General features: G+C 35.7%; 1 long non-coding RNA gene across 1 annotated transcript in view; it reads right to left on the bottom strand.

The window, feature by feature from the left end:
- Positions 1-27121, bottom strand: part of LOC145674405 (uncharacterized) — a 75159-nt gene that overhangs the window by 36734 nt on the left and 11304 nt on the right. The window contains exon 2 of the long non-coding RNA XR_014128921.1: positions 9258-9303. This is a non-coding gene — a long non-coding RNA (uncharacterized LOC145674405). The remainder of the gene's footprint in view (positions 1-9257; positions 9304-27121) is intronic.

Consider the following 27121-nt stretch of genomic DNA (forward strand, 5'->3'; position numbering starts at 1 on the left):
GGTAGGGATGCGCACGAGTCGAGTCGAGTCAAGCCTGTCTCGACTCGTCTCGAGAAAATGTTGTCTCGACTCGTGTCTCGACTCGACTCGAATTCGAGTCGAGACGTCTCGAAATTCGAGTCGAGACAAAATATACGAGTTAAAATATACGCACAAATGAGCCAGGACATTACGACTACCTACCTAATTGTCAGTATGTCCACCTTTGGCACGGATAACAACGGCGAATGCTCTTGGCATAGACGCAATGATCCTTTGTAAGTCGCTGGAGAGAGTTGGCACCACATGTGCACACACAGATCACATAATTCCCGTAAATTCCGGGGAGGGAGGCGATGCGCTCTGACGTCACGTTCAATCATATCCCAATATGTTCGATTGGGTTAAAATCCGGCAAGTTGGGGGGCCAACACATTACTTGAAAGTCGCTCCTGTGTTCCTCGAACCACTCCATCACACTCCTGGCCTTGTGACATGGCGCATTATCTTGTCGAAAAATGCCACTACCGTTGGGAAACATGGTCGTCATGAAGGAGTGTACGTAGTCTGCAAGTAGTGTGTGATACGCCTCGGCCGTCATGGTGCTTTACTCGAGCTCCACTAGATACATGGATGCATAAGCATAACCTTGGCCCATCGCACTTCGTATGGTCGGGGGGCAAAACATTCGTGCACATACACACACACACACACACACACACACACACACACACATATATATATATATATATATATATATATATATATATAATTCTCAACCTTTGTCGACCCACTGCTGGATGAAGGTCTCTCCAATTCTTTTTCACATGTATCTATATTCGGCAGTTCGTTTCCATGTTACTCAACACTGCTTCCTAATTTCATCACACCGTATTGTATTACGTCTTCTAGTTCGTTTTCGTTCCCTTAGGATCCAGTCAAGGATTGCTTTTGTCCACCTATCTTTAGTTTTTCTTGCAATATGACCAGCTCCCTGACACTTGAGTCCTTTTATTTTCGCGATGATATCGGTCACTCTTGTCATTTTCCTGATCCATGTAAATTTTTTCTATCTCTCCGGGTTTTTGCAAGCATACATCTCTCCATACTTTTTTGAGTTGTGTATGCTCTCTCCCTATGGAAGTTTAAGAAAGAGTATTATACATTAACAACTGATCACAGAAAGTTGCGAATTCAACCAGGCGTAGATTTTAATTCCACTTTAGATTGGAAGCAGCAACACATTTCAAATTATTGCCTTTGGTATAAAAATCGATTATAAAGTTTGAATTTGCGGTGGCAGCTACGTGGCATGAGCGTGAACTGCGATTCTTGTTTTCTTTCATTATTAGAGGACAACAAGTTTTGTTTATTGACTGTAAGATTCACAAGCTGTAATTAGAAGTATATAATATACATTGCTCACTTATGCACGTGTGAACTTTTCTTTGTTTCGACAAAAATATATTAACAAATTTCCACTTGGGTAGGTAGTCTTGTCAGTTTTTGAAACCAACCATACATTTGCTTCTAATGTTTTAACCAAATATTTAGCACCGTAGTTTCGAGAAACCCTCTCTGATTTTGGATCATCATTGTGTAGTTGGAGTGTGGGAATGATATAAATACTACTCCGGCAGATATCCAGCCTAACTTTACGTCAGTTGTTGCGGATGAGACCTAAAATTAAACCTTTGCCTTTGTGCTAAATTTTTTTTTAGTCAATAGCCGGAACGCCTTTCCCTAAAATTATTTCGAGGAAAACAATGACGCAGAACGAAAAGTTCTAGATTAGTTCTATATCGTGCTTTAATAGGATATTAATCTGCTTAAAATATGACAATAATAAACTGAAAAGATACACATTTGGAGCGAGACAAGTACAGCACAGGAACTGAATTCGGACACCACACTGACTTACTGGAACGCACAACTTGTGCGTTCCGGCCCATTTTAAGCCCCACTTAGCCAATGTTCCCCTGATCTTTGCTCAAACCGTAATATTGACCTGAGCCTTAAATGTTGTTAAGGAATTACCTGGAACAATCTGTCAGCACAATATCCACATATTCGTTTACCCCAGCTCATTAATAGTGTTTCTTTCAGAAGAAATCTCTAAAGAGGGTATTTGAAAAGTAAAGAGGGAAAGTATAGTTAAACATATGTTTCTTGATATCCTGATTTTCTCTGAAAATTTGCCTGAAGGGTATTTTGCACTTGAGTGTGTGTGTATGGAGGGGTAGGCCCGGCTCACCCTCTGAAAGTACTGCTTATCAATAATACAAGGAAATCACAATATTAGGAAATACAAATATTAGCCAGTAAATATTACATTTATAATTTTGATTTTTAAGTTAATATTTCGCTTACTGCTAAATGTAATGATATGGAAGCTGGACTTGAACTGTTAATGGAGCTGCAGTCGCCTTCCTCGAAATGTTGCTTCTGAATCAAATGTGTCGATAATCTGAGAAACGTTAATGTCGTAAGACCTTTCTAAGCACAACACAGCTAAACTACGAAATTTTTCTTGAACAATAGTGCTACGAACGTATGTTTTTAGCCGTCTCAGGCGCGAAAAGGAACTGGTAGTGGAACCGAAAGGCACGGTTAGAAAAGTCTTATAAACTTGGTTCAAGTTTGGGAAGAATTCGTAAAGGTTAAATTAAAAAAAAATATATAGACGCGATGAAAAATCATTTTGTCTTATCTCTCTGCACACAAATTGGAGAAAACTGTTAACTCTGATATCAGCTCAACTTTGGGGATTTTGTAGGTGTTGCTGACAATTGTGATACTTCCTGCTGATAGCTTGTGATCTCGGAGGGAATGAAGAACCTGCATATCATTTTCTTTGAATTTTTATTGCTAATATCTGCCACAAGGATGTCAATAACGGAATAACACTTCGCGTCTGTAATATTCAGCTGCTGTCTTACACTCGGAAGAAGTACGTATTATCACCATCCAATGCTCGTAGGACTCGTGTTCTTCGTGGAACGTTCGGTGCACTGCACCCCATGGTTTCTGCAATTTCTTCTTTTTCTGTCCACGGCATATTGAAACTTTTCTCACTCCGTAAGGACTGAAGGCTGCAGATAGTGGCTTGTGACAAATTTTTCACAGTAGAAAAATTGTCACGTGTATTCTGTAAGTGCATGGACAGTTAATTCGTGTATTCAAAAACACGTCTCATCAGTTTAAGACGAAACAGAAATAAAAAGTCATGAACATTTTTTAACAGGAAATGCGCGTCTGGGCCGTAAATTTGATCGTGATCTGCTATTTCCTCTAAAGTTTCAACTACTGGTCCAAAATTTTCTAAAACTGCACGAATAGCTTCTAATCTACAGTTCCATCTAGTGTCGCTCAAAGATTTTAATGTTATCAAATGTTTTAAGTTTTCTCCTTAACGTTGAATATTTTCAAAAATAGCGTGCCTTTTTGACGATGCTTCTACGAAGGAATGCAAACTACTCAGAACACCAAATATATTTCGAATCGCAGACGCTTCTCCGCACACATCAACAAAGCATAAGTTCAAAGTGTGAGCGTAACAATGAATATAAATGGATAAATCGTTCACGTCCCTGATCCTCTTTGCAACACCAGAGTGCTGACCACGCATAGCGGCTGCACCATCGTAACATTGTCCTCGGATGTTATCTACTTTCAGACCCAGTGATATTAACACATTTGTTAACAGTTTGGATAAACTTTCACCGCGTGTTTTTTGTGTTGTAAAACCCGATAAAACTTTCGTGAACATTTAATGTTTCATCACAGTATCGCAAAACAATTGATACTTGCTCATGTAGTTCAAATCTTGAGTTTCATCCATGATGACACTATATATACCTGCAGTCTTCACACAATCAATTATTTTTCCCAGCACATACTCACACATTAAACCTAGAAATTGATTTTGGTATTCGGGACTAACGTATCTAAAGGTTTTCTCTTTGTTAACATAATACAGAAAAATCACGTCATTGTCTTTGGATCTTAGCAATAAGAGTTCTAGTAAATTACCTTTATTTTCACTTTCGTTATTTTCCCTATGGCCTCTAAGAGGAACACATCGGCGAGCACAATACAAATACTATCTAGAAGTGCTTCAAATATATTCTATTGCCGTTAACTATTTGGTTCATCTAATTTATGCGCAACTGATCCGTGCAATAGTGCGTTTCGGAATTCCGCAGGCTTAGAAATACAAGTCTTATGAGCGTTACTTGTCTCATGAGTACCGAATTTATCTACGACATTCTTCCAGTTACGGAAACCCTCCTTAGTAAAGGTGTCTTCAGATTTCGAAATATTTTCGGAGAATGCGCGACAATAAAAGCAAAAAGCACTATCTCGAGAAATGCTATATTCTAACCAACTAAGTTGCCTATACCACTCAGATCGGAACCGGCGGATATTTTTATTGAGGGTATGTTTTCAATTGCGGTTGAAAGGGACCTAGACCTACTGCAAGAAATGTCTTTGCCTTTTCACAACCTTTGACTGGATCACGATCTTCTGAAATTTAATCTTGTGACACTGCTTCAACAGTAGTACCGGCATTTGAATTCATATCTTCTGACACTGTTTTCACACTAGCACTTGAATTTTTATCTTCTGAAACGCAAGAAGTGGATTGTTTATTCACTATTTCATTATCTCCGCTGGCACTGTCAATATTGCTAAGTTTCGGCTTCTTACTAAAATTTCCAAGAAAGTTTTTTTTTTTTTTTTTTTGAGCACTGCATATTAGTCACAACTTCCTGTGAAACTTGAGAAATGTTCAGGTACCACAGATAAAATATAAAAAAATGTAACCACTATACACCGATACACGTGAAGGCTATACATATATATATATATATGTGTATATATATAAAACGAACTGCTCACTGCAAAGGGCGCCGATTTCTCTGTAACATTTGGGGAGGGGGACATTCAGATGTGGGTTTGTATCTTTATTAAAAATACATATAATAATAGAAAATACATATAAAATATACATATTCAGAAAAATACATAGGGGCCCCCAAATGAGCTTTGGGAGGCCCGCGTCCCACCGGCCCCCCTGGATCGGCGACCTTGCTCACTGCAAACACAAACGTCAGAATAAATCAAGTGTATTATTTTTGGTTTGGGTGCCAGGGTGGCTATTAGTAAAAATAACTCGTTGTTTTAACCTTACAATTCTCCGTTTCCATTTTACAACAATACCAGATGTTGCTATTTTTGTGACTTACAGGGAAAGCAATAAAATATCTTTTGTATTTAGGACCACAAGATTTCCGACAAAGAGCCGAGTTCTGTATGTCCCTGCATATCCTTATAAAACACCCAGTATCCCAGACAACAGACCGACCTGTACTTCCTTTGACCATCAATGTACACCGCAACCCTTATCTCCAGCACACTCCAAGTTCACTGACCTTTATTAAGATGAATGTAGCAAAACATTTATTGCAAGACATTACCAAATATGGTTAAAATCAGAGTTCCATTCGCGTTGTAATTCTAGAACTTTTTTCAGACAAAGTCAGTTTACAGTCGAACATTTTATAATAATATCAGCATAGATAAGAACATTTTTAATAACTGTCCATTGCGTAAGAAACAGCCAGAATCAGTAAGGGAGAAGGTATATGAACATCTCTGAACATTAGCATTTTTTTTTAAAAGATATAGTTCAATCACAATTTTACACTGCCTCTGTGATCCTTCCCCTTCCCAAAGAAAAACATGTTCAGAATAAATCCTATCTTTATTCAAATTACAAGCACTTCTGATATAACAGAAAAATAAAGAAATCCTGAATTTGACGATACAGTTTATAAATTATTATTGCCGTCGTAAAGCGTCAAAGTGTCTAAAAACGAAAAAAAGCAATAAAGTGAGGTGTGAACCAATTCAGATCAAATGCATCGAAAGTGAGTGACAATTACCAAGCTAGTAGTAGAGAGGCAATGTCAGGGCTTAAAGTGAGCCGCAACGCGCCGGCGCTGCGTTCCGACAAATCAGCCTGCTGTCAGAATTTAGTTCGTGTGCAACATTTGTCACTTTACAAACATAGTGCATTAATTTTTAATTAATATGTTGGTTCAGCCTATGAAACGACTATTAATGATTTACCAAACCACATCAGGAACATGGATCAGGGATTATTTACTTTAATTGTTGACTGTGTTCTCGCAAATCACTGTGGATAAGCATTCTGGCGAGGTGGCTATTCACTGAAGCCACTTTAAGCCCTGGGTAGTGTGTATGCCTAACGAGCAGTATTTTAAAAGTGGAGCATCGAACCCTGTTCCGACCGGCCATCCTGACTGAAGTTTTACCTGGTACGTTTTGTTAGACCAGCGTCGCTGTCTTTTTTTTCACTTCCTTGACCCTCCTTTCTCTTGGCCTGGTTAGCGTCTAAAGACCTTATTACTGTGAAACAAAATCATAAACTTAAGCAAAACGCTGTTGTACTCGCTTCAGCTCAGTTCATAGATAACACTGAATGACTATCCTAATAAACCTCAGAAATGTGGGGGGGAAGTTGCTCCCCGTAAGTTACGTCTATGCATGGATGCTCACTTGAATTGGTTTCAATTCTGTTTCTGAGTAAATACTTTCTTCAAAATAATATTAAAAATTATAGAAAGATTTTCGAGACATTCGACTCGAGTTGAGATTTTTACGAGCCGTCTCGACTCGACTCGTGTCTCGACTCGAATTTTCGAGTCGAGAAATATGTTAGTCTCGACTCGTCTCGAATTTTACAAGGTGTATCTCGACTCGAGCGCATCCCTACCTTTTGGAACAAGAGGTCAATGTACGCTTTCCGGCTTCAACACTAATCGCTATACTGAGAAAATATTAGCAGACCGCGAGAACGAAGTATTTGATATGGATTCAGTACAACATAGATATGATTCATTTTTGACCTTGTCCTTGTATTACAACCAGGAGGCACCAGATACCACTTCCGGTTTTAATATTAATCTCCATAGAGAGAGAAAACGGTCCGAGATAGCAAGAAATGTATTTATTTTTAATATAAATCGTACTTCGCAAGAATAGATTAAATAACGATTCGACTTCCTCAATTACGAGTAGAAGTTTTTGATATGCTACTTTTGGTTTCAATAATAAATTGGGGGACGCGATACCTTAGTAGAAGGCTTACCTCTTGTCTATGGGGACCCTGGTACTATCCCAGCCTAAATAAGTTTGTTATGGACAACATTATGTTCGTGTGTTTTTTCGGGGTACCTTCGTTTACTCCCACACTCTCATTCCACCAATTATTCCATGATCATTCACTTCCTTTTGTCACCATCTTCCTTAGCCTAAAACTCACAATCGTGGAACGTCAAACTGAGCGATTTTATATTAGTATTAAATTTCCGTAATTTAAAAACATATTGTAGTTTCAAACTATTTAATGGAAACACACAGAGACACGTACACAAATTTATATATTGGCGTTCATAAAACTAAAATTTAAAATCAATGTAAAACCAAGACAGTGACGGTAATAATTTAAACCGAAACAAATCACATGTAAAAGACGGTGTACACTGAAATATTTCAGTTTAACTTCCCACGGTTATGCCGGCTAGGCTAAACGAGACTTGAAGTATATATTATTAGAGAAAATAATGAAACTGAAAATTCAGTAGGGGCGGATCCAGCCTGAATGTTTGCAGGGGCGGTCCTTCGAATTCAATATGTTTTATTTTAAATTTATAATGTAAAAATTATTATGATAGGTTTTATTTTTCTGAGAGTAGCAATCGCCGCGATCGCCCCCCCCCCCTAGATCATCCCTGAAATTCAGATTGTTATTTTTTTCTGATTTTAAAAGAAAGCATACTAGAGACTAGGGCTGTTCCGATAATGGAGTAATCGATAACAATTCGATAATGTTTCAAAACCGGTTCATCGATAAAGAATTTTAATTTTATCGAATTATCGAACTTTCGAGACTCCCGAAATGTTTGAGACTCTCGAAATGAATTAGACTCCCGGAATGTTCGAGACTCCCGAAATGTTTGAGACTCCAGAAATGTTTGGGACTCTCGAAATGTTTGGGACTCTCGAAATGTTCGGGACTCTCGAAGTGTTCGAGGCACTCGAAATGTAAGAAACATTAGAAAACTTCGAGACGCCCGAACTGTTCGAGAGTTTCGAATTGTTTGAAAGCAGCAAATACAGAAATATATCAATATGATCGCATTTGTCGCGTCGCTTGAATATTTAGAAAAGTTCGGTATTATCGGAGTGTTCGAAAGAAACGATGTATTCGAGGTTATCATAGTTGTATATAATATGTATTACATATATGCAGAGTGTTCATTTTAAAACTTCTCCCCTTAGCAATGTCTACTGAAGGAAAAGTTATTTCCCCACAGATCTGTACAAGATTTAAGCAGTCTGTCAGAAGATAGAAAGAGAAAACATGCATCACCCGAATGGAATTTGAATCCAAGACACCATTAGTCTACTAATAGTCACTTTGCCGATTGCACCAATAACGGGGCAGACAGAAAAATAATTTTTCATATGATTTGGACAAATACAACTTTGCAATAACTTATCAGATGAAAAAAGTTGTTTGACTAGTTTGGCTGCAAGAATAAAGCGTTGGAGAGGTGAAGAAACCGAACTGTTCATCACTACTTTTGATAATACCCGAAACTTCGATAATACTCGAAATGTCGATAATACCCGAAACTTCGATAATACTCGAAATGTCGATAATACCCGAAACTTCGATAGTACTCGAACTTTCGATAATACCCGAAACTTCGATAATACTCGAAATTTCGATAATACCCGAAACTTTGATAATACTCGAAATTTCGATAATACTCGAAACTTCGATAATATCAAATACTCGAATGGTTTCGAGTAACCGATGACAACTCGATAAATTTTCACTCCCGAAGTTCGATAGGTCCTCAGCCTTATCGAACACCCCTACTAGAGACTTGTAGGTTACTATAAACTGTTTTATTTTAAAGTTACACAAACGAAAACAGTGTTGAAGCACGCGAAATATTCAGGAAAGTGGTAGAATCAATAAAAAAGAGACAATTGCATAAACAAAACTAGGATAATCTAATGAAAGAAGAAGATAGGGTCTAAATAAATGAGAACTGTACGTAATGCAGTAATATTACACATACAGGAGCAAACTATTTTAAAATAACTACAAAATACTCCGTGAAATTGTTCCATAGAAGCTATAAATTTAAAAATGTGACAAAATAATCAATACTTACGTTTAAGAAAGCCTTTCACTTTGAAGAACGATGGTATATGTCACTCCTATAAACAGAAAGAAACACTATTGTATAGATATATTTTGCAAACACATACTTCCTGGCATGATTAAATGATATAGTGCCACATTCCTCAACGCCATCTATTGGAGCTATGCAACCATATACCTCTAGACATGACTAAACGATACACTGCCACGTTCATTGACGCATTCCATTCAACGTTACTGCATGCGTTTCCTTTGAACCACGTGATCTACTGCATGCATTCTGTTTTATCCTACCTCAGTGGTGGCTCTTGGGGGATGTGACACATATAAAAGTTCAAATTTTATCACTACAATATAAAGGAAGAGAGTTTACCAAATTACTAATTTTTGTCTACAGATCTCTTAAGTTTTCTAAAGCTTTCTTCCCTTATATTGTAGCGATATCATTTAAACTTTCACCTGTGATTTTCCTGAAGAGACGCGTGTGACGTACCTCTTACCATTTATTAAAACATAATTCTGCAGAACAGAATACAAACAGGATAAGCATTACCTAAATTATAACAGAAACAATATGCTGGTTATTACACCACAAGAAATAAGACAAGTTTAAGAAGTACCCGTAATGTTGATAAAGAAAGGCGATTTTAGCTGTGAAATTTAGAAACAAATTTAAATATTGATTAAAATTTTCTCATACTGCACTTTTGTAATTGAAAATGGCATGTTTTGGTTTCTTCAAGTAATGTTATCTTTATTTACATTGGCAATGTTTAGTTGAGAAAGATATGCATATTTCAAGGATCGAGTCAGGGAATTAATGCACCTAAAATGCTGATAATAATCAATTGTGGATTCTGATCAAATAAAATTGTCGATTGCTGACACCGACTACAAACCGAAAAATAAGTATGCTAAATGTGAATGTGCCGTCCACGCAACACCATGTTTAACGTAAATTGTCTGGTATGCCATAGCCTTCCGGAACCTGTAGCGGTAGGGATAGCAATATATCACATTAAGCATTTTATTATTTTTCTTGAAAAGCACTTACTCAATTCAATTTATGAGCGTCTGTATTATCTACACTTCGCATACAAATTTTAAAGATCAAAGATTAAAATAAAATTGTTCTTCTACGTCCCCAGAAAAATGATTTTATTAGTAAATACTTTTTTTTGTTTTTTTTTTTTTTTTCTTTTTTTTAACGATCATGAAGTTTCACTTTTGGGGAAAATACAATTCTTATAATAAAGGTAAACATCATAGAACATGTTGTGATAAACAGTGATTTTAAATTATGAAGCAGCTACAGTTTTGTTCGTTCAGTACACTTCCACAAATGGGGTCAAAGAACTTTTCAAATAATTATACTGTGTGCAACAAAAAATATTTTCAGAAACAATATATTAGTGGAACGGTCTGGAAATGACACAAAATTATACCAAAAACAAATGAATGTAAGTTTCAATTCAAACTTCATACAATTAACTCTTTTACAGCCTGGGTACACATGGAAGACAGAGATATAGATTGGTGAATGTCATAGTTCAAAGATTGATTTTGTGTAGTTTCACGTCCGTTTTCGACTATGAAAAAATGAAAATGAAATTAAATATTTCAGTTTAACTTCCCACTGTTAAGCCCTTTAAAATAAGGAAAATTGATGATTAAGGCACGTGAATGACGACGGAAAAAGTGGTGGAACAAGAATGAGGGAGAAAACGAGAATACCTGAGAAAACCCACGGACAAGATGTTATCCATCACAAACTTGTTGAGTTGAGTTGATTTTAGTTTACCGTCTCTTTCAACAGCGAGGCTATACGAGACGTGGACCTACTGATTAACGTGGAATCCGAACCACATGAGCTCCCGCAGGGAATCGAACCCGGGTCTCCCACGCCAAAGACGCGTACGCTAACCGCTTAGCCACGAGGGAGCTCCCATCACAATCTTATTTCGCTGAGAACTGAATTAGGGACCTCACGCACCAGAAGTAACCGCCACCGTGTCCCTATCTCGCGACTATGATGTCACGTCCCAAAGTAAGACGGGATCGAAACGAACATTGGGCTTGTGTCCAACACAACGAGGATCGAACTCAGGACCACATACTGAAAATACATGTATTAGCTACTTGGCTACAAGGAGGAATCTGAAAAATAATAAAGAATACTTTTAATGATCCCGGCGTGAAATAACTTTTTGCATTCTAAAAGCCTTATGAGCCCCATTTATGTATTTACGTAGGAATTCTGTAAAGCCCAGGTTCCAAAAATGCATAAACCCTTTTAAGTTCTAGTATGTGTAGGGAGTAAAGTGGCGTATTCATTATACGATTTAAAAAAGTACAAATATAGATTTTTAATGTTTTTGTTGTTTTCTTTTTTGTTTGTTTGTTTGTTTGTTTCTTGAAGTCTAGATGCGCTGTAGAATAAGGTACGTGTGGTTTAACGCTTTTCTGCGTAGAGACATAGAGTGTGATGACGTCATAACTCAAAAAACGATTATTATCTGTTTGTTTTTTTATATTTTTAGCTGGCTTACTTTTGCACCCAGAATATTGACATTTTGCTTACACATTCAGTGCACCCGTTCCTGCATTTAATTTTCTTTAGATTTCTGTATTAAAACAGGGGGATCCAGAGGTGCAAAATATTAAATAAAAAGGGATGTTTTTAAACTTTAAAAAAATCCCTTTTCCACAACTCTCCCACTTTGATACACGATGGAGGCATATTAAAAGTACCATTTCAAAGAGTGCTCTATTCTGGAAAGAATGATGGACAAACCATGATGATAGGATAAACAGGGATGTCTCTGGAAAGTTTTATATTACAATCGGGTATTTCGGAGTAACCTGGGGCATTGTGAGGCTCATTGGTAAATATTTTCTCTCCCTTACTGTTCAAGATATAAGCTTCAGATTTTATACACACATTTAAGAGGCCCTTAGTGTTTTTGCAGTTGATTTTGATATCTGTGCGTTAACACTGGGGGGTCCAGAAGGGCTCAAAATTTTCCAGAAAATCAGAAAAAACAAAGCGACTTCCCTCAAACTTTCCCGCCTCAGAAACAGGATACTGACGTGTGATTGGTACCGTTTAAAAGGCTGCTTTATTCTGAAGAGAACGAGGTACAAGCCATGATCCTAGCGTAAACAAGAACAATGCTCTAGCTGCTATAATTTACCTAAAAGGGCTAGAATTTAAAAGAGTTAAACGTAACTTGTTGCTCGCGTTAGGATATATATGCGACTCTTTAAGCAAATGTGTTTCCTTTTTAGTTGTGAAACGATGATAGATTTGCAAACTATGCAAATATATTCCCATCCCTAGATTTATGTTATATGATTGCAACAGAGCAGTGGTCCCCAAGCTGGTGGAGTGCACACTGGGGCTTGTGAGGAGCGATGAAGGGGGACAAAAGCTACTCACACAAGCAAACTGAGAAATTATGAATACTGCAACACCTGTAATTACCTTTACAATTTAGCTTTTACTTACTTAAGGGGTGAAAGGTGTTTGACATTTTGCCTTTCCTGTAGTTACCCTGTAGTTTAATTAAAAACTAATAAATACAAATTGGTTGTAATATATTTAATATTCTTTATTATTATTATTATTATTATTATTATTATTATTATTATTATTATTATTATTATTATTATTATTATTTTATTATTATTATTATTATTATTATTATTATTATTATTATTATTATTATTATTATTATTATTATTATTATTAAGAATTGTAGATGTGGTCTATATTAACGAGTGAGAACAAGGAGATTGAATTATGAATGGAGTAAGTTTGGCTGCCAATGTAATTGAGCAATCAGATCGAAAGGTGAAACATGTTCTTCGGACAAAGGGATAATATCAAAAGGAACTCCTCGCTATTTACTATTACAATTAATAATAAAGTAGAAAAATAACAAGTGAGTAGTAAATTAAAATTAGTATTTATCATTTATCTGCCCAAAACTTGGTATTGTGAAAATGTAATATAGTATTTATGAAATCGTTTAAGTTGTAATTCATGACACACATTTTATACTGAAACACATAGCAGATATTAGGTTTGTAAGGATTTGCCCAGTACTTTTAGTGGTAAATGTATTGCTAGGGTTCAATATTCTTGTTTCATTGTGCGAAGAAGTAACAAAAAACTGAATGTTCAATTTATATAATATTATTTACTTTATATCTACTCTTGGCACATATTTAAATAAACGTTTAGATATATTACAAATTTATGGTGAACTATCAGGAATTAGATTTGTACTTGTTGTGTAGCCTAACAAACTCAGTACCTTAGATTATTATGTGATCTCTCAGTTCTCTGTTTTGTTCTCTTTCTGTTATTAAGGTAAAAGAGATAGTGGCTCACTTGCAGGTGATTATAAAAATTATCAAAATCGTTGAATATAATGCTGGTCAATCACATACACTTAGCTTCGTAAAAAAATCTTTAAAAAATATATATATGTTGTAACTGCAAAATACAAGCAAGTGATTTGTTACTATCGTTCCAAGAGTAGATGTGACTGATTCATCGTCACCCAGGGGATAATACTACGGGTAGAAAGGTGAAATTTGGAGGGAAGACTCTTTTTGACACGAAAGTACAAAGTATATATATATATACCTGTATATATATATATATATATATATATATATATATATATATATATATATATATATATATATATTGGAATACTTATATTAACGATGGTGAAAGAGAGTTGATCTTTACATTAAAAAAAATAATGTGTCCCACGAATTCCTCAAGTTAGAGAGAAATTAAAATCCAAATATAAATTCTTTGTTAAAAGTAAAGGGATACGCGCCTAAACATTTTAGAAAATTTTGTTCTTAAAGGGAAGAAGGATACGTTTCTGAAACACTTAAATTTCTCTTTGTTTAATCAGAAAGTGTCGAAAGTGAGAACCTTTTAAAGTCAGGACACTGAAAAATAGCAAATTTTAAATACACGTGCTTCAGAGTTTTGAAAGACACCGCTTCTAACGTGAAAAATGGGAAAATTTTAATAATAATCAAATTTCTCTTACCCAGTCACAAATTACTGAATGTTTGGATTTAGTTTAAAATTCATTATATAGACATTCAAATAAAAATAATAGATACAAGTTTCAGCGTTTTCGAAAGTCTGCTTCTAAGTGAAAAAATGACAATTTCTATAATAATGGAATTTCCCTTTCTTTGTTGTATCAAAATGTCTTTAATATGTTAATATCATTATTAGAAAGAGTGTATATCAATTTTAATTTCGGAAGATTATCGAAGTTTTTTTTTTTTTTTTTTTTTTTTTTTTTTTTTTTTTTTTTTTTTAGTATTTGTTTCATAAAACTCAGTCTGTGAATGTTGTTAATGTTGCAAGCTGTCTAAATACCTTTCTATGAATGTAAGCACTTCTATTAAAATTCTGAATGTTGACATGATGCTCAATCTTTAAAAATATATTGGTTGACTAAGATTAGTTAAGATAAATCTCATACGCACGTGTAGTGATTTCTGCCCATATTCTGAGAGACACAAACTGAAGTGTAAGAACCTTTTGTTTTATAGATGCTTCAGTTTATTTCAACGCAATCAGTGAAAAGCAAAGAAAAATTAGTCGTAAAGTCAGTCTTGAAAAGGTTGTTAGAAGACTCATTAGGCTAGTTTCTCGTCGCTAAATATTCAAGTTAAAATTTAAGTATTATATTAAACAACGTTATTCTGATAAACTAACATTTTGTACAACAAAAGCAGCAGCACTCATCCATTGCACTTCTGGATTTTGGATCGACATCATCAAGTATGTCAAGTATGATACAGATAACCTATGCCTTTGTTGTCTAAAAATTGTCAAAAAGGTTTTAGAAAAATGAAAATGAAATCTTTAAGTTTAACGTCCCACGGTTATGCCGGTTAGGCTAAAGGAGACGGTGATAATTAGAAATGAGTGAAATGAAGAAAGTGGGGGAGAACCCCGAGAAAACCCACGAGTACGGTGTTTGTCCACCAGAAAATCCACACGGCGCGAGCTGGGATCGAACCAGGGACCCCAAGAACCAGAGGTGAACGCTCTACCACTGAGCCACCGCGAAACAGGTCTTAGAGTAGCATAGACATCGCATCAAAGTATCAAAGAGTAGCATTCCAGGTCAACCAAATTTAAAAAAAAAGAAAGATGTTTGTGACGATTGACATAGGCTGGAGATGTAAAATTCGGTGTACAAACAATTAAATAAAAGTAACTTAATATATCATTGTAATAATTACACTGCTAGACAAAATGAAACTTTTAAAAGCTGTTTTTGATTTGACACTTGATTTTATATAATTTGAGGTTGCTAATTACGAAAATGAAATTAGTTTTCTCCCATCACGTCCGTTTTTTTTTCACAAATCGGAAAACATGATTGCGAAAATTGTGCTATTTACACAGCAACGCTGCTAATATAGAGTAAGAGTATGACCATATATTTCTAACAAAGGAATATTATTTTGCGTCAGAACTAATCTGAACATCGATATTCTAATAAATTAAGGGAATCAGTAACGTAATTAGGGAGGCAAACGAGGCTTGTGGCCCGGGCCCGGATTGGGAGGGCCCAAATTGGGCAAATATTTAAGGGAGCGTTTTGGTTTAGTTAGTCAGGGGGTGCTAAGGCGCGTTCTTGCCCCAGGCGACAACTAGCGTATTTACATCGCTGAAGGTCATTGATAAACAACTGATCTAATTTTTGTCTCTGCCTTTTCACATGGAAGCTCCTAACACTAGATTTCCTTTTGTGAGTAGTTCGTGAATCTTCAAGTACCAACGTCCAACAATAATCCGCCAACATTGTTGTTCTCCAAACTCACTGATACTGGAATTAAATTGCTTTGATGTTCTGGTGCGATCTGTCATAATGTTCTTCACTTTAATCACCGAAGTTAGAAAGAAAGCTGTCTAAATGTGAATACGGAAAATAAATCTTAAGAGTCATTATGCACTCTAATATTTTAAACTTGTGAAGCATATTAGACACAATATACTTGTAATTTTCGTCTCCCGAGAAAATTATGACACACGTCCGTGAATGCACTTCATGCTTCCTTTTCAACGCTTGTCATACAATGTTCAAAGTCTGACTGATCTGAGGACCAACGAATATTCCTTCTTTTAAGTTAGCACTTGAAAGCTCTGGGAATTTTGTCAGTAGACACTGGAAGCACTGCCCATTTTATTCAGACCTTTGACAAACTGTTTCATTAGGCGCAGTTTAATATGCAAGGTGGTAATATGACTTTTGAAGGGTCTACGAGGCAGATGTTTTTCACATTTTTCCTTCCTTGGGGCTTTCCCTAAAAGGCCAATCAATTTGAGCCTAGTGTTTATCACGCCCTCTGCTGTTCCATTCGCAAAATGTGGCATGGGTATTTGGTGTACCCTTACTGCTGTCCAAGAAGCATACATATCACCTTCAGATCACCGCACAATAACCACTGATGATCCTCGTATTTTATTCTTTTAAAAGCATTTCCATATTTTCGTAAGTCTTTTTTAAATACACAGAATGAATAATGGGTATAGAGAGGGTTGTTGGTCGATGTTGTGAAGAAGCAGACCGTTCAAACTTCTGTTCTTGGAATCAATGAAAAGCCTTAATTCCTCTACATTATAGTTCTCGCAATCATAGCTTACACAGCGCTGTTATTGCGTTCCCAACGTGTAACGCGTTGTGATATCATTCAGTGCTACCAGATACAGTACATATATATTTTTTTAATGCTGGCAGAATAAGTAAGTGCACGTATTTTATTACAAGTTCAAAGATAATCAGAAGGATATGGCATCGAAAATATCTTTTTGTATTTGTAATTATAATGAGTACTCTTCCTGAAATATACATTTATACGGCTATTTTCTTCTCTCCTCCCCTCTATTTTAAGAAAACTGTACATGATAGGATAAACTTAACTACATTTTTGGATTTCTCAGGTCAAAAACATTAAGAAAACCTTAATAGTTTCCAAACAGCAAAATCATTGTAGAGCAGTGTTATCGAAGCGCTTCACTTCTATCAACATCCTAAAATTCTCTCAAACGTTCCATTAGTAACATTGGCCCCACACTCAGATGAAATTATTGGAGATTATCAGTGTGGATTTAGACGAAATCGATCAACTATCGACCAAATTTTTATCATTCGACAAATACTGGAAAAGAAATGAGAATACAATACCCGTGATTTTAGAAATGCTTACAAGAATGTTAGGAAATAGACATTGCAGAACATTCTTACAGAATTTACAATACTGAAAAAGCTAGTTAGATTAATTAAGATATGTTTAAATGAATTCCAAAGTAAAGTAAGGGTAGGGCGATATTTGTCAACGAGCTTTCATATCGAGAATGGCCTGAAACAAGAAGATGCGTTGTCGCCATTATTACTCAACTTCGTCTTGGAGTATGCTATGAGGAAAACCAAAAATAGCAATCAGGGCCTATCACCAGCTTATGGTATTCACACGGTTGTGGCGTATGCTGAAGATGTAAATTTAATAGGTGATGATATTAAAACAATAGAAAGAAGTACTGAGGTCTTATTAAACGCTTACATGGACATGGGTTTAGAAGTAAATAAAGATCAAGCTAATTGCATAGAAGTTCGTCGTGATCGTAACAAGGCAAATTATGAATATGTTAAAACATCAAATAATACTTTGATTAAAGTTTGTCACATGTCACTCTGTTAGTTACCAAAAAAAGTTGTAAGATATTATATAAATTCATTCTGTTTCAAGTCTTCGATAAACTAGTTTCGTTTGTCAAATTTTGAATATAGCGCCTTTAGTGGCGATTGTTGTTACTTCACCCAGCACTTGAGTTATTCTTATCAGATGTGTGCTGGAAATGTACTCGGTAAAACCTTGTAATAGTAAGCTCTGTTTTTCGAAAATGGGTAAATTGTTCCATTAGAGTTGTATGTATATTACAAGAGAATTCAATTTGACATTCTAAAGTGTGGACTGTTATTTACTTAATATTCTGGTGAGTTGTTTAATATATTTTTTTAAATTTAAATCGAATCCATATATGTTCTAATGGAAACTTAACTGTTTGATTAAATGGGATATAGACCATTGTGTGTTAACCATACTTATAACTTCCTGTATTCGATATATGTATATATATTTGAAAATTCGGTACAATTATCCAAATCTTTTTAGGTTGTCGTGGAACACGATTAAGTTGAGATTTATTAGGAATAATATTAATTTCACTTGCATTTGATTTAATGTGTCCAAGTAGTAGCAGCGAGTTTAATTACTTGTAAGGAAATTTGTAATGTCGATTGATTTTGTTATAAAGAAGAGTTTCCTAAGTCATTGACTTATTACTTAACGAAACTAATATTAAAATCCTTGACCTATTTATGGTTTTGCGATTGGCCTAATTTTAGGAAGGTTATATGGTATTTATAATTAAGCTGAACATATTGTTGTCCTTAGGATTTCTGGCAACTATTTTTAATTTGAAAATATATAAGTTGTTTCTCAAATGTGGCGGGTTTTCACAGGTGGGAGGCCCGTACCGAGTAACGAGCTCCTATCTAAATGGGAACGTTACAAGTTGATACTTTCAAATATCCAGGATCAATATTAACAGACAAAAACAATATTCAGGAAGAAATTAAATGTCGACTAAAAGCAGAGAATTCGTGTTATTATTCAGTTCAAAATCTCTTGTCCCGAAATCTGTCGAGGAATTTGAAGCTTAAAATATATAAAATGATAATCATGCCTGTTTTTCTACTTGGTTGCGAAACATGGTCGCTTACTCTGAGATAAGAACATGGACTGAATGTATTTGAGAACAAGATCCTGAGACGAATATTCGGAGCCAAGAGAAACGGGAATGGCGTGTTGTGGAAACTTCATAACGAGGAACTACATAGTTTATACGGTTTACCCAAACATCCTTAGGGCAATCAAATCTAGGTGACTCAGGTGGGCAGGTCATGTAGCAAGGATGGAAGAAAGTAGGAACGCTTTCAAAGTTTTAACTGGAAGACCAATTGGAAAAAGACTATTAGAAAGACCTACACACAGATAGGACGACAATATTAAGACAGAAGTCGCAGAAGTACGAATACAAATTACAAACCAGACTAAAGTTAGAAAGCAGTGAAAAGCTTTTGTAATAGCGGCATTGAATCTGCGGGTTACCCTAGGCCATAGGGTGAGCGAGTGTGAAACTACTATATCGACATTTGAAAAAAAAAAAAAAAAAAAAAAGCTATTAAAGACGAAGCAGAGACAATTTCTATCATATTAAGGTTTCACATTTTTCTCATGTTTTATGCAAGGATCGTTTAAGTTAACAATTTGAGATTAGTTACATAAACTCTTAATTAATAATAAGATGACGCATCATGTAAAATAACTTACTCGTTCTAAATGAATTCTGGAACAGAGTAAATGCCAATTTATTTATTTTTTTATCATATCATTGATTTTTATCATATCATTTACCATAAGAGAGAATAGGAGAGTTTAAAATGTAAACCAGAAAGGAAGTATCTTACGGATTTTCTAATTACATTTCTTTTGATATTTGTATCCTAAGGGAAGAAGAAGCTTCAAATATTTCCATATACCAAATATCCAAGTGAGAAGAATGAGGGGCTATTCTGTAGTGGGGATAAGAGGGGCTATTCTATAGTCTATATATGAGCGACTCGGGCAAACATAATGATAAGCATCACTTCCGATGTAATTGAGTTCGTAGGCCTATTGGGTAGATATTGAACCAGGTAATTTTGGTATGCCATGTGCATTGTATTGCCCGGGAATGATCAACCTTCTTTTCCAATTTACTTGAAACAGCATGATGTGAAAGTCATAAACTATAACGCATACACCCGATCACAAGTGCATTTACATTTCCAATTTTCACATTCTGCAATGTTAAAGAATCAACTTTGCAATGCTATTTTCTGGGTTGAGAATCAGGTAAGGCGTTCTACAAGTGCCCTAGTTTGTTCAAAAGGTGTCCGTGTAGCAGACTTCAAAAATGTAGAATTAAATCCATGTCTCTGGCACGAATAAATAATCGGGAAGGACACTCCGTCAATATCTACAAGCGATTGGTATCATGATAAAGATACAAAGGGATTTTGTTTAACCTTAGACACACCAAGAAAACATCAATGTTCAAACTTTGATTTTGTTTCTCAGCATACAATATTTTATAAAATTTTTGAATGTTTTATTTTATTCGTTTCAACATTACCTTCACCTTTGTTAGCTTTCAGTTTTAATATCTCTATTGAAACTTACATTAAAGCTAACAAGAATATTTCCTTTGTTATATTATTGGTTTCCAGAATGTTCGAAAAATTAAATCGAAAGAACAAAATAACATATAAGAAAATAAAAACGAGATATGCAGTGTGTGATATTTTAATTTGTGAAAATCATTGTGTCAATAGAAAAGAAATCATACGTTACAAATATGACAATTACTAAAAATTATATCTTTGAGTATGTTGTGACCACATAACATAAGTTTGAGTAATTTAGCATACAATTAATAATACAAACATACCTCAATTAGAAGCATTTATGAGATCAAAGGAATACGAGTTCTCTAGTCTAGAACGCCGTAATATATAATTTACCATCATTTTATATATTCTAAGTAACCAAGAATTGTAATTTAGTAAAGAAGAATAAACGGAAATGATTTAAGACACATTCAAATATAAATATGGATGGTTTGTTCTGATAGTATCTCAATAAGAAATTATGTCCACTCTCCCTTTCTCATGGTTAATATTTGCATCATTATTATATCTCATCTCCAGATAGAGAACTTTGAGTTAAGATTATTTATTATTAACCATGAAAGAACAAATTAAATTTAAAGGTATTGGTTTGCAGTAGAGTGAATTTGAACTGGAGACCTTGGGATCCCTAGAGCATAGCCTATTACACATCGACTATTCTTCCACTTCCAGTGAAGTCTCCTAACTTGATAGTTGCCTTCATGAAATGAAAGCCGGAGAGAAAGAAAGAACGAGAAAAATGTTCGAATGAAGAAACAAACAAACAAACAGAAATAAAAATAGGAGTGTTTCGCTTTCCGAATGACAGTTAAAGTAACTCAGGACAAGCTTCTCGAAAGTAATAATCGAACAATAGTCGGCTAAATCATACTTTGCTCTTGTAACCTATTTTTTTGACCTCTCGAGAAAATTGGCAAAAAATAACGTTTTCAACAACTTTCGTTAAGCTTTTAGTTTGTATAAATATTCACTTGAAAGGTATTTGGCCAAGTTTAATTAGCAAAGTAACTTTTGCGAAATAGTACTGTGATAAACAATTTCTACATAGATTGTGTTACATTGAATCAATATAACAATTATGATATTAGGAAAGTGTTTTTGTCATACATTACATACGTAAGGGAGCCGTTAGCAGGGTACACTTCTGTTCATAAAAATATAGAAATCCTCTCAGAGATTAAGTTCGAAAATTGAGCCTAGATCCATCACAATTCCTGCAGATGTGCACAGAGGAAATTTCATTTTGCCTTTCTCGTTATATAGATATTAGCTGCAATAAGTACTTGTGCCAACTGAAACCGAGAGTTTTCAAGCAGTGAGTCTTCCTAAAGAACTTAAAACACATGAAGATCGAGAGCTCGAACCTCACAAGTAAACCTTACGTTTGGGTGAATCGAGTTGCTGACTGAGACACATATGAGAAAGTAGTACTAAATGTAATCAGTATTTCAGTGAAGTTGTAGCTGCGAAGCTCCAGGGGTTTAGGAGATACAGCTACCAGAACATCACATGGAAGTACACAATAGTCTTCATACTGTTGGAGGTAAAAGCTCTGTAAGACCTCTTGTAACGACAAAAGGTGAATAACAAATATATGGGTACATATTAGGACTAGGGAGAAGTCATATAGTAAGGGTATACCTGACGGCGGCCATCTTGAAATCCGCCATTTTGAATTACGGTTAAGTTTTAAAAATAGGAATAGGGTCATGTGATACATGATTTAAGGCGCAAATTTAATCAGAAGAACAATGGTGACGTTAATTTTGATTTACGCGCAATTGGTAAAAAGTTACAGGGAAATTAAATATTGTTGCAGCATATGTATTAGTCCTTTACCTCACCTTGTAAATTTTGTGTTAATGATAATAATTATATAAAAAGCAGGTGGATAAATATTAGGTCTATGGTAAGAGTTGCCTTGATGGTGGCCATTTTCAAATCGATTGCCTTGTCAGGTGTGCTCACTGTGAGCAGAGCATTTGTACAAGTCATGCACTCTTTTCTGAACTACATATTGATTGTACTAATTGAGGACTTTTCTGGAAGAAAGATCCAAGTTCAATTATGACTCAATTCCACTTTGGCCATTTTTCCTTAAATTAGCAACTTGTTTATGCGATAACAAATGCTGGTTAATGATAAAGCAAAAATGGTTATACCGTTGAATTTATGGTAAAATTTGCTATTAATAAGGTGTCACTGTTATGCGTTTTGTTTAAAACTTTTGTCTGTTTCAAAATGGCGGATTTGAACATGGACGCCATCAAGGCAACTCTTACCATAGACCTAATATTTATCCACCTGCTTTTTGTATAATTATTGTCATTAACACAAAATTTACAAGGTGGGGTAAAGGACTAATACATATGCTGCACAATATTTAATTTCCCTGTAACTTTTTACCAATTGCGCGTAAATCAAAATTAACGTCACCATTGCTCTTCTGATTAAATTTGCGCCTTAAATCATGTATCACATGACCCTATTCCTATTTTAAAAACTTAACAGTAATTCAAAATGGCGGATTTCAAGATGGCCGCCGTCAGGTATACCCTTACTATATGACTTCTCCCTAGTCCTAATATGTACCCATATATTTGTTATTCACCTTTTGTCATTACAAAAGGTCTTACACAGCTATTACCTCCAACAGTATGAAGACTATTGTGTACTTCCATGTGATGTTCTGGTAGCTGTATCTCCTAAACCCCTGGAGCTTCGCATCTACAACTTCACTGAAATACTGATTACATTTAGTACTACTTTCTCATATGTGTCTCAGTCAGCAACTCGATTCACCCAAACGTAAGGTTTACTTGTCAGTCTCAGTCCTTTTTTTATTTCTCTTTTTGAACATGAAAATACGATTAAATAATTAAGAATGACAAATTAGTTACACGTGTAAATTTTGAGATATAATGATTAGTTGTTAAAATAATTGTTTACTGTTATATTGCGTTTGCTTTTTTGTTTACTTTTAGTTCCAAAACAAATATTTATAAGACTTCTTATTTTGAATGGATATTAATATATATATATAGGGTGTTTCAAAACAACACCGACAACGTTTGGGAGCTGATTCCTGACACCAAGATAACACAGAAAGTAAAGACCAATCTCGGTGCACAAATCCTTCCTTTCGGAGATATAGCCTGCCGAGATCATGAAAAAATCAACTTCGAAAATCCATACTTTCAAAACTATGGGACCTAACATAGTCGTGTCAAGACTTCAGTTAGGAACTAACATTTGCCCTATCGAAATATCCATGTTTCAGATTCCTGTGGTACTTCCGCAACAATTTTTATAAAGGGAGTTTGTGAGTACTTCAATTATATGCCCGTAGAAAAACTCCCTTTATAAAAGCTGTGGTATGAGTACCTTACGGTTCTAAGACATAGATTTTTGGACAGCGCACATATTGGATCCTAAATGAAGTCCTGATCCGACTTCGGTATGTCCCATAGCTTTGGAGCTATGGAAATTTAAAGTTCAATTTTTCATGATTTCGGCAGCCTGTAACTCCGAAAGGAAGCATTTGTGCACTCAACTTAGTCTATAATGTTTGTCTTATCTTGGTGTCGGGGCACGGTGGCTCAGTGGTAGAGCATTCACCTACGGTGCTTAGGGTCCCTGGTTCGATCTCAGCTCCCGCCGTGTGGACTTTGTGGTGGACAAACACCGTACTCGTGGGCTTTCTCGGGGTTATCCCATTTCCTCCGACTTTCCTTATCCCACCATTTCAATCATCTCTCATCATCACCGTCTCCTTTAGCCTAACCGGCATAATCGTCTGATGTAAAACTTAATGATTTCAATTTTTTCTCATCTTGGTGTCAAGAATTACCTCCCAAACGTTGTCGGAGTTTTTTTAGACACCCTATATATCATAAATGTGCTGAAGAAGTTTTGATAAAAGCCTTGGGGTTTCATCCCCAACGAAGGGAAAATGCAAAAATACACCTCCTCGCGGAAGAGAGCGGTCAACGTCTTAAACGTAGGTGGAGACCAGCTGACTCTGGGTATAACGAATCAGACTCTACCAGGTGTCAACGGCCTTTTCGGATGTCAGGGCAGCTTCTAGCCTTTAGGAGGGGAAACTGTTCTAAAAGGCGGGTGAACACAAGGTAGTGAACAGCATGGGGATGTGGAAAGGAAATGGGAATACTTCCACATTATCTTTATTCTAGGAGGGACGAAAAAGGAGAATAAACAAATATGATGTTTCTCCTAAGGTAAAACACTTCCGAGGTAGAGTAGTCTCCCGTTCGGATCTTCGAGTGGGGACTACGCCGGAAAGAATAATCAGGTGAGAAAATAAAAATAATAACTTTCATTTCAGCAGATGAACATAGATCGTGTGAGTAAACTTGACAATTTAAAAGTGGAAATAGACAAATGTAAAGTGAACATAATGAGCTTAAGTGAAGTGAGGTGGGCAGGAAAAGGTGAGACAGTATCGGGAAGTTTCACAATATTCTATTCGAGTCGCGTTATGGCCAAGAGTGGTGTTGCGATAGCAATGATGCAAGAAGTATCAATGTGGAATGGTGCAGTGCCCGCTTGATGTTTGTAAAACTAACCAGGGAAAGGTTTGTCGCCACTCAAAGATAATTACACCAAATTTGGTGTAGAAGCAGGTAATGCAAATACACACACACACAAAAAAAAAAAAAAAAAAAAAAACGTGTGGAAGCATTAGTTTGGCAGGCATACTTTTCATATAAATATAGCGGTCTGCCACATTTAATTCAAAATGGTTACGTTTTGAACATATATTTTTCCATATATTTTTCTCATACCTTACTCTACATGTGACACCTTCATGCTGAGTTTCGTTTCCATATACTGTTAGATATATATTAGTCGTTTTACGGTGCATTTACTGGCAACCAAAACCGCCAGTAATTCTCCGTACTGTTTCACTATAGTCGACGTAAAAATGTGCAAAATTGAAGAATTTTCTCAAATATTACGGAATTTTCGGAAAATTACGGTGAAAAATTGGCGTTCTTTGTTGCCAGTGAACGCACCATATAAAATGTCAACGGATCTTTTAACCGTGCAGCTCCAAAGTTTACAGCTGGACATACTTTTGAAATATAAAATCGCTCTTTTAGGCCGCCATGTTAGTTTCTAGCTTGGAAATTATTGTTATTTTAACAAATCATTTTCTTAATATTAGTCAATATACATGCCAAAGCTCATGGCTCTAGTAATTTATTCTAATTGTTCGGAAAATTGTGCCTGTCTTAGCTACCGTATTTTCGCTCACACTTACACTTAAAACTGACCATTTGGACACAGATCCTCAGTATTCCAAACACGTGTACTATATACGATTGACTCACGGTTATCGACGTTCTAAAGCTCTATCTTCCCATCTCTATCTCCTACTGCAGTTGATGTAGCCAGGTGTCGCATGTTCAGGCCTTCCACACATCTATCCACTCAAACACCGATACTGTTCTCTGAACTGTTTTGTTTATAATGGAATAGTTCCACAGCATGGGCTGAAAGTCTGACATCATGAACTGAGCACAAGTTTGTTGTTCCAAACCTGTTTATGTATGCTTACCACAAATCAATTAGCACCTTGATGGTTGGGTAAGCCTAAACGTCCCATTGACCAGGTCAGTAATTCAAGTCGCAGATTCGAGCTTTATCCTCGACATTGATTTATTTATGTGTATATATTTTCTTTACATTTTATTAATTTTCTTAATTTAATTTCATTAGGCTACCTTACCTAGTGATTCATTCCCAATTGACAAGAGATAAGACGTGTTATGACAAGCGCAGTTGATAGATTTAGTATCCAGACATTAGCCTGGTGCGACTAAGAGTGGACATTGGAGCATTTTCTGTTCAGCTGATCTTTTCTGTTTTCAGTCCACTTTATTTAACTTATTTTGCATTGGTCGCTACATTGAGCAAAACATCCGTACTATCAATATCTGGTTGACAGGCCATATATCTCCATAAGTATAGGCTCCAGTCCTTCTGATTCCGGACGTCTGCGAAGCGAAAGCTTTTACATGTTCCTTTTTATTCTCATTACCTACTGCTACACCAAATTTGGCGGAATTATACCTGAGTGGCATCACACCCTTCCCTCGTAAGTGCAAAACCAGTGTGATAATACAAGTATATAAGCCAATAACCGACCTTGATCACAATGAGGTACAATTAATGTATGATGGGATTGACGACATATTGTACCAGGAGGGAAAATGTAAGGTCAACGCCATAGCAAACGGATACTTTAACAGCGTAGTAGGAGAAGGAACCGTGAATAAGGTAGTGGGATCATTTGGGCTAGATAGAACAAACGAACGGGGCCAAATGCTTATCGACTTCTCTAAGCAACATGATATGGTGGTGACGAACACGTGGTTTAAGAAAGGAAAAGATCAAGGTGTACACATGGAAAAACCCAGGAAATAAGAAACGCTATCAAATCGATTACATTCTTGTAAACCAGCGTTTCAGGAATAGTGCACGAAACGTGAAGAAACTT

The sequence above is a fragment of the Thermobia domestica genome, chromosome 17 (genome assembly GCF_964235325.1).
Source record: "Thermobia domestica chromosome 17, izTheDome1.hap1.1, whole genome shotgun sequence".
In the NCBI taxonomy this organism is placed as follows: Eukaryota; Metazoa; Arthropoda; class Insecta; order Zygentoma; family Lepismatidae; genus Thermobia; species Thermobia domestica.